At 31.0% G+C, this 11947-nt stretch overlaps 2 long non-coding RNA genes across 2 annotated transcripts; both read right to left on the minus strand.

Annotated features, from left to right (window-relative positions):
• Positions 1-441: 441 nt before the first annotated feature.
• Positions 442-4851, minus strand: LOC127733328 (uncharacterized). The gene is made up of 3 exons (XR_007997079.1): positions 3911-4851; positions 3225-3288; positions 442-2145 (listed from the first exon to the last, which is right to left on the minus strand). It is a non-coding gene; the product is annotated as an uncharacterized LOC127733328 (long non-coding RNA).
• A 1024-nt stretch (positions 4852-5875) lies between these two features.
• LOC127733332 (uncharacterized) lies at positions 5876-6980 on the minus strand. The gene is made up of 3 exons (XR_007997083.1): positions 6962-6980; positions 6411-6473; positions 5876-6219 (listed from the first exon to the last, which is right to left on the minus strand). It is a non-coding gene; the product is annotated as an uncharacterized LOC127733332 (long non-coding RNA).
• Between the last annotated feature and the right edge of the window lie 4967 nt (positions 6981-11947).

Consider the following 11947-nt stretch of genomic DNA (forward strand, 5'->3'; position numbering starts at 1 on the left):
TGAGGTGATGGGCAACAATTATACCCAGTAAATTAATTTCCTTCAAGGCATTCTTAGTTCTAAACCAGTCACAACCTAGGCAGACAGACATGGCAATAATCCCATGTTGCCTGAGGTTGAGAAAATTTCTACAAAATTGAAGAATGATGAGGATAGACACAATGTGATGGAAATAAAAATCACCCGTCACATATCAAATATTCTCCCTAAGGTCTTTGGCATGATGGTACTTTAATGCTTTATTGCTTGAAATCTAAAATAACTTTCATACAGATTGCGTTATGGATTGTGATGCTGTAATTTCTAGAAACAAGAAGGTATTTCAAAATTCCCTGTTCACCTGAGTAAGCTATATGAATATTATGGGCAGAATAGTTGCATATCCCTTACAAAAGAAACCTCTTCCCCCTTCAATTGTCATCGAGAGTCAAATAAGACGAATTTTCTAAAATAAATTTTATTTACCAATCAATGTATTCATCAAATACCATTATAATGCATCACATTACACAATACCTAAATGAAACAAGACAATTTGCTTCAAAAGCAAAATCATTATAAATATTAAAGAAATAATTAATATATATATATCAATAATAACTTAATACTAAATGTATAAGAATTTATAGAATTCAACAACAAAAAACATGAATCCAGAGTTTGTCTTGTTCTTTTAAAAACAGCATTTCAAACAATATAAAAGAAATCTTAAACAAACAAAAATATTGTACAAGCTACAATAAAAAGGTAAAAACATACTAAATTTGTTTATTTGAGGTGTTTTTGACCCATTTCCTAGAGTGATTTAAATAAACTCCACTTCTAAATATGTGCAAAAAACTTATCACCTAGAAAATATAATTGCCTTTTATTTCTTCCATCTAAACCCCAAGTTTTGTTATTTTGCAAAGATTCTTAATCTTTTTGCACTTCTATCCTTTTCTAATACTAAATCTGATTGGGTATATTGTAGTACAGTTCAATTTACATATCTAATTGTAATAATTGAGCATTCTGCAGGGAACGAGTACTAAATTTTTTCTAAGGAAGGGAGATAACTTTAAAGTCAAATTTCTTCATTACGAAATGTATGAAAGAGAGCAATATTATCTGTTGGCTCATAATCTATTACTCCAATAATAATTACTGTAAAATCATAAATTATTGTGATGTTTTTATTAATGCGAAAAATGCAACAGTATGGTTCACAATAATAAACAGTCGCATTCATAATTTTAGTAGTAAATTTCCTTCATCAAATCTTTGCAATCGTAGTAATTAAATTTCACACCTTTGCCAGATGTCGAGAATTTACAATAATAAATGCACACATTAATTTCTGAATTTACAGTAAAAGAGTATTATTGGCCTTTTTTCAACACTTTCATATAATGAATTTTCATTTTAATTTGAATCTTCAATGCTGGCATCTGACAACTACAAGCAGTGAAACAAACTAAAAAATATGCAAACCATCTTATCATTCACATTATAAAATTATGATAGAAGCTGCTTAATTTTGCTTTCTTGTTTCACAAGTCCATTCATTTCAATTGGGACACTTAAAATTTGATTTTGACAACCCCCACCCCCCAAAAAAAATACAGAGTGCCATTTGATACTGAAGATAATCTATGACAACTAAATATGATAAGTATGAGGGTCTGGATGGGGTTAAAAGAATAGAGAATAAATCATTTAAGGATTATAGTAAAAACAAAACAACAATAGTTTATCGTATGGTTTGGATGATAATAGTAAAAACAAAATAAGTTTATCAGATGGTTTGGATGATAATAGTAAAAACAAAACAAGTTTATCATATGGTTTGGATGATAATAGTAAAAACAAAACAAGTTTATCAATAATGGTTTGGATGATAATAGTAAAAACAAAACAAGTTTATCATATGGTTTGGACGATAATAGTAAAAACAAAACAAAACAAGTTTATCATATGGCTTGGACGATAATAGTAAAAACAAAACAACACTAGTTTATCATATGGTTTGGATGATAATAGTAAAAACAAAACAACACTAGTTTATCATATGGTTTGCATGATTATTATCGTCCACAGGATTGACCCATAATTATTGTCCACAGGACTGACCACACACTAAGGCAGCAGCAGTTACACTTTTACCTGTAAAAGAATTTAAATAATATTTCATTCATTGACAATTCATAATAATTAAGTAATGTTAAAATATATGAATAAGGTAATGTTAAAGTCATGTTTTAGGGATTAAAATATTTGAGTGGCATTTTTTTTATTTAAATAGACAGATATTGTTGTATTAAAAAAAACTTGTTTTCTATTCAAATTTATTGATTACTACAAAAAATATTGCAATAGACATCATGCAGCTAAATTTATGATAAAATGGAAAGCCATCTTTATATACCAATTTTGATTTTTAAGGTGTTAAAATCACTATGACTGCTATCATATCTATCACACATAGTGTCAGATACATGCAGAAGCTATTAAGCTGTAATTTATTTTTAAATTGACATACTGGAATAATATTACTGTGGCTATTTCGTTTTTGCCTTATGAGTTTGAATATCTCTTTGGTATCTTTCCCTTCTCTTTGATAAACTTGCATTGTTTAGTTCATTATCATTGACATTTACTCAAAATATTTTCTCAATATATAAACAAAAGAAATGAATTCTTTGAAAATTTGTAATGAAAAAATACAAAACTGAATAATTCAAGCAAAGCTATTAAACATCTCATCTTTCTGACAGCCTTTTCATGACAAATAAATGGTAGATTACCTCCCTTACTTCAGTGAATACAATACTCTATTATCATAAAACCATTCTCTCATTCAGCATAGGCGGATCCAGGGGGGCTGGGGGCCCCGGCCCCCCTTTTGTAAGAAAAATTTGGTTGATAATATAGGGAATCACTGAAGCATGACTGGAGCGGCCCCCCCTTAGGTCAGTCAGTGGGCCCCCCCCCCCCCCCCATTATAAAAAGTTCTGGATCCACCACTGTTCAGTACATCACTTTAACAGAGTGAATAAGAGAAAGTAGTTGAAAAGGACTGTAATTACAATTACAGTTACAGCAGAAAATATAAAGATGAAATAAAGATTAAGAGACATTTTTTAACCATAACATCAATTAAAGTTTTATTCGAATTACAAATTTTCTATAGACTTGTAAGCAGACTTTGGCAAAACCATAAAATCAAATATACTCATACCTACCAAAATGTTAGCAGTATCAGATCTCCCAAGTTTTACTTCAACACCATGAATACATTACATCAACCTATAATCAAATAATAAAAAAAAAGGATTGTTTGAAATATTTCTTTTACAGATCAATCCAAGCATGTTAGATTTCTTTAACAATACAGCATATAAATAACACATAGCCATGAGAGTATAACATTTTCAACCAATGCAAATCCAAAGTTGACAGTGTTTTTTCAAGTGGTGACAATCTGCTTTATCAGCATCACAGCTATGTGTTATTCGAGTTATATATAAATGCTGAATTTCATGTTTTTTAATGTCTTTTAAATTTAGAATCAAATTGTCGATGGACAGTATTTGCTGTCTATTTTTCTGCACCAAAGGACATTAAAATAATTGTTATCCTGCTGAGCCATGTGCTGTTATGCAGAATGTCACGCTTACATTAACAAATGAAAACCTGGCCAATCATTATGCTTTATTTCTTTCAAAATTTTGTATTATCAACTTTCAATCTGTAAACTGGATACCAAATTTAGATGGATAAACTAATAACAAATGATTATGGTTTCAATGTTGAAAACAAATTTATGTTATGTAAAGATAAAATCAATGTCAATAATAGAAAAAGAATCCTCAAGAAAATAATTGTTTTAATGCCTTTACTATCAAGTTTGTGGAGTATTTAAACTTACCACAAATATTTCCTGGTAAAGCCTCAGAATTGGTTGAAGAATTGACAATCTTCCTTAGAGCTGCTATCCTGGCTGCCAAGATGGCTGTCATCATTGTATCAATGTAAGTGAATGAATGTCCTATTCTATGAGTTTTGTCAAAACCTTTAGACACTAGTTTATAAAAGTCTCATGTTATTTTTGTTTAAAGCAGTTTATTTAATCACTTGTCAATGTATTTGTTTTCCATTTATTTTTACAAAATACAGTTCATCAAAAATATCAGATGCCTGCACTTTCAACTGATCATTTTTTGAGAATATACTCAATAATAGTAGTGACCAAATAATTTCTCCCACAGTAAACAGTGATGGATTCAAGGGGGTTGGCATAGAGGATGTATGCCTGACTTTGATTGGAAAATACATCGTTTTTAAGTTTTATATCATCTGAAAAAATTTTCTTCATTTTGATGGAAATATGCCCTCCCTCTTTTCAAAAATCCAGGATCCTCCCCTGATAAAAATCTATTATTTAGAACTTTGTTTACATTTTTTTTTTATTTACAGAGCTCTAAATAATAGTCAATAAAATTAGCAAACATCTGATATGTAAAAAAAAAAACCTCACACATATATCATAAATTATGTTGATTAAAAAATGTCTAGTATATTGCTTACACTGAAGGATCTTCCAGTATGATTAGTTCAACAGTATTATTACCTCCCCTTTCCCCAAATTTGACCCTAATTGGGACTTCATTACAACTGGGCAGAATACCTCAAGTGATAGGCTTTCGTTTGACACATGTTTGCAATGGAAAGTAAATAAATATAAAAAAAATTTGCTATATGTTACATCTTAAATTTATCATCAATATTGCAAAATTAATCAAAAAGAATTTTAATTTCCATTTAAAAAAATATAAATAATTTTTTGAAGGATTAAACACAATTTTTCACCCTTGCTGTCTTGTAACAAAAAAAAAAAATTTAATGGAATAAGAATATGATTTTTTTTTTAAATCAACAAATTTCAATATAACATTTAGTACCGTAGAAAGGCTTGTATAGTCCGCGGTTTTATTCTCCAAAATTGGACCTTCCAGACGGGGTGCGGACTATAGAGTACAATAAGCAAGAAATAAGAGAAAAATTTCAATTTCGCGGGCGAGGTGGTTTGTTTACGTTCCGCCATCTTTGTTATTTATATTGTAGAGGGCGCTCTTATCATTTTTCAAACTAATAATTTTAACTCATCCATATTAATAAGTTATTTCTATTCAATATCAAATTAATACTGATAAATATAAAAACTAAACCTTTCATTACAAATTTCTCGTTTCTTTTCAATGCATTGGTTGAAATAAACTGGTATCTGCTTGATTGAAACGATACAAACATAGTGAAAAAGACAACCGTAAACCAGCTTAGAATTTGTAAACTACAAAACGTAATCGGTTATTGTTCATTCCGTTTTGGTGTTTCATACTGACTAATATGGTTTGTATTAGCTTAAGACGCTTCAAACATTAATGTGATAGATATATTAAAGACTGTTTTACAAAAGGATGGAACTGTTTTACTTTCAAAGTCGTATTATAGTGATATCTGTTATGTACGGATTTCGACTCTCACCGGTTAATTTCTTCTTTTACACGTGCTTTTTAAACTTCCTGTTTAAACATACACAAGTTTCTAAATTGTTTTTTAAGTGAATTAAACTTATTTTAACAATAATGAAGCGTTCTAGAATCATTTACAAGCAGTTTCAGCTTCTGTTTGATGATGGAAAAAAGGTTTTTCCAAGAAAATACCGCAAACGAAAACGCACAGGATTTGAAATTACCGGAGTTTCATTAGACCTTTTCTAACAGTTACAAAAAGTTTTTTTACCTAAAATTTCGTGGGGAGAAGGGGGTGCGGACTATGTACCAGTGCAAACTATACAAGCCTTTCAACGGTACTCTTTCATTGTCACCCTAGATGTTCTTTAACTATGCTTCTTGTGAAATAAATTGAAATATTTTACAAAAGTTTTTTTTTTTTCTTTTTTTTTAGATCCTCCATTCTAAACCACTAGAAGTGTTAATACTCCCTCTGAGGTTTGTAAGTATAAAAAGATCTAGCCATTTTATGCAAGGGATAAAAAGAAATTTTCCTAAATTTAAATTTTAAGATCATTAGAAATTCAAACTTCCATTCTTGTAGAAAATGGAGAATCTTACAATTTGTTTTCTTAAAACATATTTAACATTTTTCAATTGCTTTTTTTTTTCTTTTTACAGAATAGATCACACAATTATTTCATGCAGCCACAGTAATGGCATCCTGAAAATGAAATAAGACACTTTTTAATTAATTTGTCATAAAATATAAAAGAACTGAAAAAATATTTACTCAAAAATAATAATGACGTAGGAATTACAATTATAATTTTTCATAGTAATGCATTAGTGGTAAATTTTAAACTTTTAAACTACACAAATTTTAAGCAAGAATGAGTAGTGTTTAAATCTTACCTTAAAAGTCTGCTCCAATTGCCATTTCCAGTCTCAATCCTTATGGACAAACTGAATGCTAACCTGGAAAACGTAATGATTAAAAAAATGTTTAGATTAGAATTACTGTTGGAAAATTAAATGTATATATAGATATAGGTTATACATGACTAAAGTAAAAGGATGTTAGTATTATTCAGTCCAAAAATCTTCCTTGCCTATCAATTCTGCACTTTAAAATATGTCTCCTCACAACGTAGAAAACACTTCAGTCCCTTTAGCGCTGAGGGAAATACATTATTTTGCCTTTGGTTTAATGCAGAGTGCTTGAAGTGTCTAGTAATAAAAAATAATGGTTGCACACATGATTCAATCAGGATAAGTCATACTTTTAATTCTGAATATCATGTTATCTTTTAAACTGGCTGCATCCATAATATTTAATGGTTTGTTGTAACCTATAACGATGTTGATTATATATTTTTTTCAATCCTCAGGGCACATTATTTTCCTGATATTTTTTTAATTTATTATGAAAATATTTGTTTCAAATAAAGAAATTATAAACCTACTTATATCTTTGCTGTATAAAGCCACCGAGTCTTACTCCCATGAAACTTGTCTCAGAAATAACCTAAAAGGAATAACAAGAGTGCACACGCTGAAATGTCTCGCCTTCTTTACTAACCATTGATTTTATGTTGATAGTCCTAAATACAAAGCTTTACTACAAGTAACACATAAACTTAACATGATCCAAGAAAATGAGGTCAAGGTCAGATAAACCAAACGAGAAATACATGTACACCTTACAATCATTCAATAAACCAAACATAGTTGACCTATTGCTTATTGTTTCTAAGAAACAGTCTTAAACAAGAAATCTTAACATTGACCAATGAACCATGAAAATGAGGTCAAGGTCAGATGAACCATGCCAGACAGACATGTACACCTTACAATCAATTTAGGCATTAAATATAGTTGACCTATTGCTTATAGTATCTAAGAAACAAACTTAACCATGAAAACTTAACATTGACCAATGAACCATGAAAATGAGGTCAAGGTCAGATGATACCTGCCAGACAGACATATACACCTTACAATCCTTCCATACATCAAATATAGTTGATCTATTGCTTATAGTTGAAGAAAAACAGACCAAAACACAAAAACTTAACACTGAGAAATGAACCGTGAAAATGAGGTCAAGGTCAAATAAAACCTGTGAGACTGACATGTACATCATAAAATATTTCCATACACCATTTATAGTTGACCTTTTGCAAATAGTATTAGAAAAAAAGACCAAAACTCAAAAACTTAACTTTGACCACTGAACCATGAAAATGAGGTCAAGGTCAGATTACACCTACCAGTTGGACATGTACACCTTACAATCATTCCATATACCAAATATAGTAGACCTACTGCTTATAGTATCTGATATATGGACTTGACCACGAAAACTTAACTTTGTTCACCGATCCATGAAATGAGGTCGAGGTCAAATGAAAATTGTCTGATGGGCATGAGGACCTTACAAGGTACGCACATACTAAATATAGTTATCCTATTACTCATAATAAGAAAGAAATTAACATTACAAAAAATGATGACTTTTTTTTTCAAGTATTGACTGAACCATGAAAATGAGGTCAAGGACAATGGACATATGGCAGACAGAAACTTCATAACATAAGGCATCTATATACAAAGTATGAAGCATCCAGGTCTTCTAGCTTCTAAAATATAAAGCTTTCAAGAAGTTAGCTAACGCCGCCGCCGCCGGATCACTATACCTATGTCGAGCTTTCTGCGACAAAATTCGCAGGCTCGACAAAAATTGACATAAATTATATATTTTTACAATTCAGTATGACTGTCATCCTAAAATTTTATCAAAGTTATTCTGTTTCTTACTACCCAATTATATAGCATCAATCCTGTCTGTGTAAAGAATTTAAGAGTTAGAAAAAGGTTTGATCTTATTCCATCTGCACAAAAATTGTCTGAGTAATCTCCCATTGAATAAAACATTATTGTTTGTTTGTTGCACTTGTCTCCCTTTAAAGATAAAATAAACTTTTGTAAGTGAAAAAGATAATTACAAGAATAATATTGTATGTTGTCTTGTGTACTTTTATGTACATGTAAATTGACAGGATGTAAAGATAATGTATGGCTTAAATAACTTGCCTGATTTCTTTCATTGTAAATCCTCCGACTTGGTTAAAGATCTATGTAACCATCTTCCTTGGAGCTGATATCCTGGCTGCCTTCAATGGCGTTTATGCTATTTGACTCCACTAAAGTCCATTTGAATAACTGAAATGTCTACTTCATTCACAACATTTAATAATATACAGTTTGTCACGAAAATATTTATTTTTCTCACATTACTTTCTTTTTTCCAATCATGATGATTTTATTATACTTTGATGTATTAAGTACCAGAGATGAGCTTTTAAACAGAACTTATATTTTGAAATTTTACCAAAAGTTTAGTTGTAACCCGCAATTTTTTTCCACCCTTTAAAACACTGTTATATAGATCTCTGCTTACAGTTTTTTTTTACAACCCTCCATACAATAGTAATAGACTTGTTAGCAGACATCTGATATATAAATACTTATACACATAAAATAAACATAATTAAACAAGTAAAACTGTGAGCTACTGCTCACTAATGATACCCCCGCCGAAATATTTCGGTAAACAGGAAGTTGATGAGTGATGAATCTGAAAACGCATCACACGGTATAGCTGACTTATATAAACCCTGAAACCAAATTTCAGAAATCCTTGTCAAGTAGTTCCTGAGAAAAATGTGACAAAAATATTCATGGGACGGACGGACTGATCGACAGACTGACGGAAGGACAGACAGAGGTAAAACAGTATACCCCCACTTTTTTAAAGCGGGGGTATAAAAATGTCTAGTTATTGCCCAATACTAAAGGAACTTCCAAAATGAGGAGTAAAACAGGGGTATTACCTCCCCTTGCCCAAAATGTCAGCCTGTTAGGACTCCACATCCATCACAACTGAAGCACAGTACCTACAATGATAGACTTTTGTATGATACATTTATTTAGTAACATGTCTGTGATGGTACGAAATTTAAAATCAATTTATTTATCAACAGTCCCTTTCTAAATGTATCTTTCATATATATACAAGACTAGACAAAAAATGTACAGCAAATTAATTGTTGAAATAATTCAACCATTTCTTCAATTTCAAAGCATAGTTAAATAGAAAATCTTTCTTTCAGGCCAACTCCCAGTGATTTATGAAAACTATATTTCAATATGAAATTGCACTGAATACTCATGGTATAGCATTGGGGGCCCGAGGGGATGTTTTGGGGGTTGGAACCCCACATTTCTTTAAATTTATTTATTTTTATTCTTTCAATCATATGAATGTTTCATGGTGTTCCAAGGGTTGGAAGGTCAGACACATCCTTGGCTTTCAAATATTTGCCATTGAGCGTTTCTGATGAAGGAAAATCCAGAAAAGCGCTTCGGACGCATGAAATTTTTGGCTTGTTGTTTTTCATTTTTTATAGTTAAAAGACAAAACTATAACTCATATAAACAAATGAAATTGAATAATATTCTTTAATCATCAATGTAAATTCAAAAATCAAATTGCACATGACAGTTGTATAAAGGAGTTGGCTGATAAGGGCCCTTTTTTTGGCCCCAAAAGTCCACTATTTCAAGATGAACAAGAATGTGTCCATAGTACACGGATACCCCACTTGCACTATCATTTTCTATGTTCACTGGACAATGAAATTGGGGTCAAAACTCTAATTTGGCTTAAAAATTAAAAATATCATATTATAAGGAACATGTGTACTAAGTTTCAAGTCGATTGGACTTCAACTTCATCAAAAACTACCTTGACTAAAAACTTTAATCCAAAGCTGGACAGACGGACAAACAGACAAGAGACAATAGTTGGAAGTTCTCATTGGATATACACCATTTACTGCATACCTTTGCCAAAATACATCACTTTGTTTTGGAGAAGTTCTGACCCCTTCTCAAGCTTAAAAATTTTCTAATTGTTGAAGGACTTGTCTATGAACTTGATTATGAAAAACAGCAATACAATTAGGGCTATTTTCCTAATGCTTGTTGTTTAAAGGTTTGGTTGTCTTGCTTGCTTCATTTGTATAAATGTTTGCTCAAGCATTGTAATTAAGATTGACATCTGCAATCAATAGATAGGTGGGGCTTCAGCCTGTATACATTATACTCATACTTAAATGTTAGTGGATGTTGAGTATAATGCAGAGTATAATGTATACAAGCTGAAGCCCCACCTATCTATTGATTGCAGATGTCAATCTTAACTACAATGCTCAAGCAAACATTTATACAAGCAAAGCAAGCCAGCCAACCAAACCTTAAAACTACAAGCATTAGGAAAAAAGCTCCAAAGTCAGAAAGAAACAATCAATTAAACATTCTACTTGCCTATATTTCTTCCAAATCTTTTACTTTCCGCTGGTTTTTCTGCCATCCTTGGTATACTTGGAAATAAAAAGAAAGTTATTATTATTCAGAATCTACAGAGATCACAACATTTTTATACATAATTTACCAAAACATCCACCATAGAGACAATGGTTGGAAGTTCTCATTGGATATACACAATTAACTGAATACCTTAGCCAAAATACATCACTTTGTTTGGAGAAGTTCTGACCCCTTCTCAAGCTTAAACATTTTCTAATTGTTGAAGGACTTGTCTGTGAACTTGATTATGAAAAACAGCAATACAATTAGGGCTATTTTCCTAATGCTTGTTGTATTAAGGTTTGGTTGGCTTGCTTGCTTCATTTGTATAAATGTTTGCTCAAGCAATGTAATTAAGATTGACATCTGCAATCAATAGATAGGTGGGGCTTCAGCCTGTATACATTATACTCATACTTAAATGTTAGTGGATGTTAAGTATAATGCAGAGTATAATGTATACAAGCAGAAGCCCCGCCTATCTATTGATTGCAGATGTCAATCTTAACTACAATGCTTGAGCAAACATTTATACTAGCAAAGCAAGCAAGCCAACCAAACCTTAAAACTACAAGCATTAGGAAAAAAGCTCTAAAAAACAAAAAACAATCAATCAATTAAACATTCTACTTGCCTATATTTCTTCCAAATCTTTCACTTTCCGCTGGTTTTTCTGCCATCCTTGGTATACTTGGAAATAAAAAGAAAGTTATTATTATTCAGAATCTACAGAGATCACAACATTTTTATACATAATTTACGTAAAAAATCCACCATAGAGACAATAGTTGGAAGTTCTCATTGGATATACACAATTAACTGAATACCTTAGCCAAAATACATCACTTTATTTGGAGAAGTTCTGACCCCTTCTCAAGCTTAAACATTTTCTAATTGTTGAAGGACTTGTCTATGAATTTGATTATGAAAAACAGCAATACAACTAGGGCTATTTTCCTAATGCTTGTTGTTTAAAGGTTTGGTTGGCTTGCTTGCTTCATTTGTATAAATGTTTGCTC

This window comes from Mytilus californianus, unplaced genomic scaffold (assembly GCF_021869535.1).
Source record: "Mytilus californianus isolate M0D057914Y unplaced genomic scaffold, xbMytCali1.0.p SCAF_3, whole genome shotgun sequence".
Taxonomy (NCBI): Eukaryota; Metazoa; Mollusca; class Bivalvia; order Mytilida; family Mytilidae; genus Mytilus; species Mytilus californianus.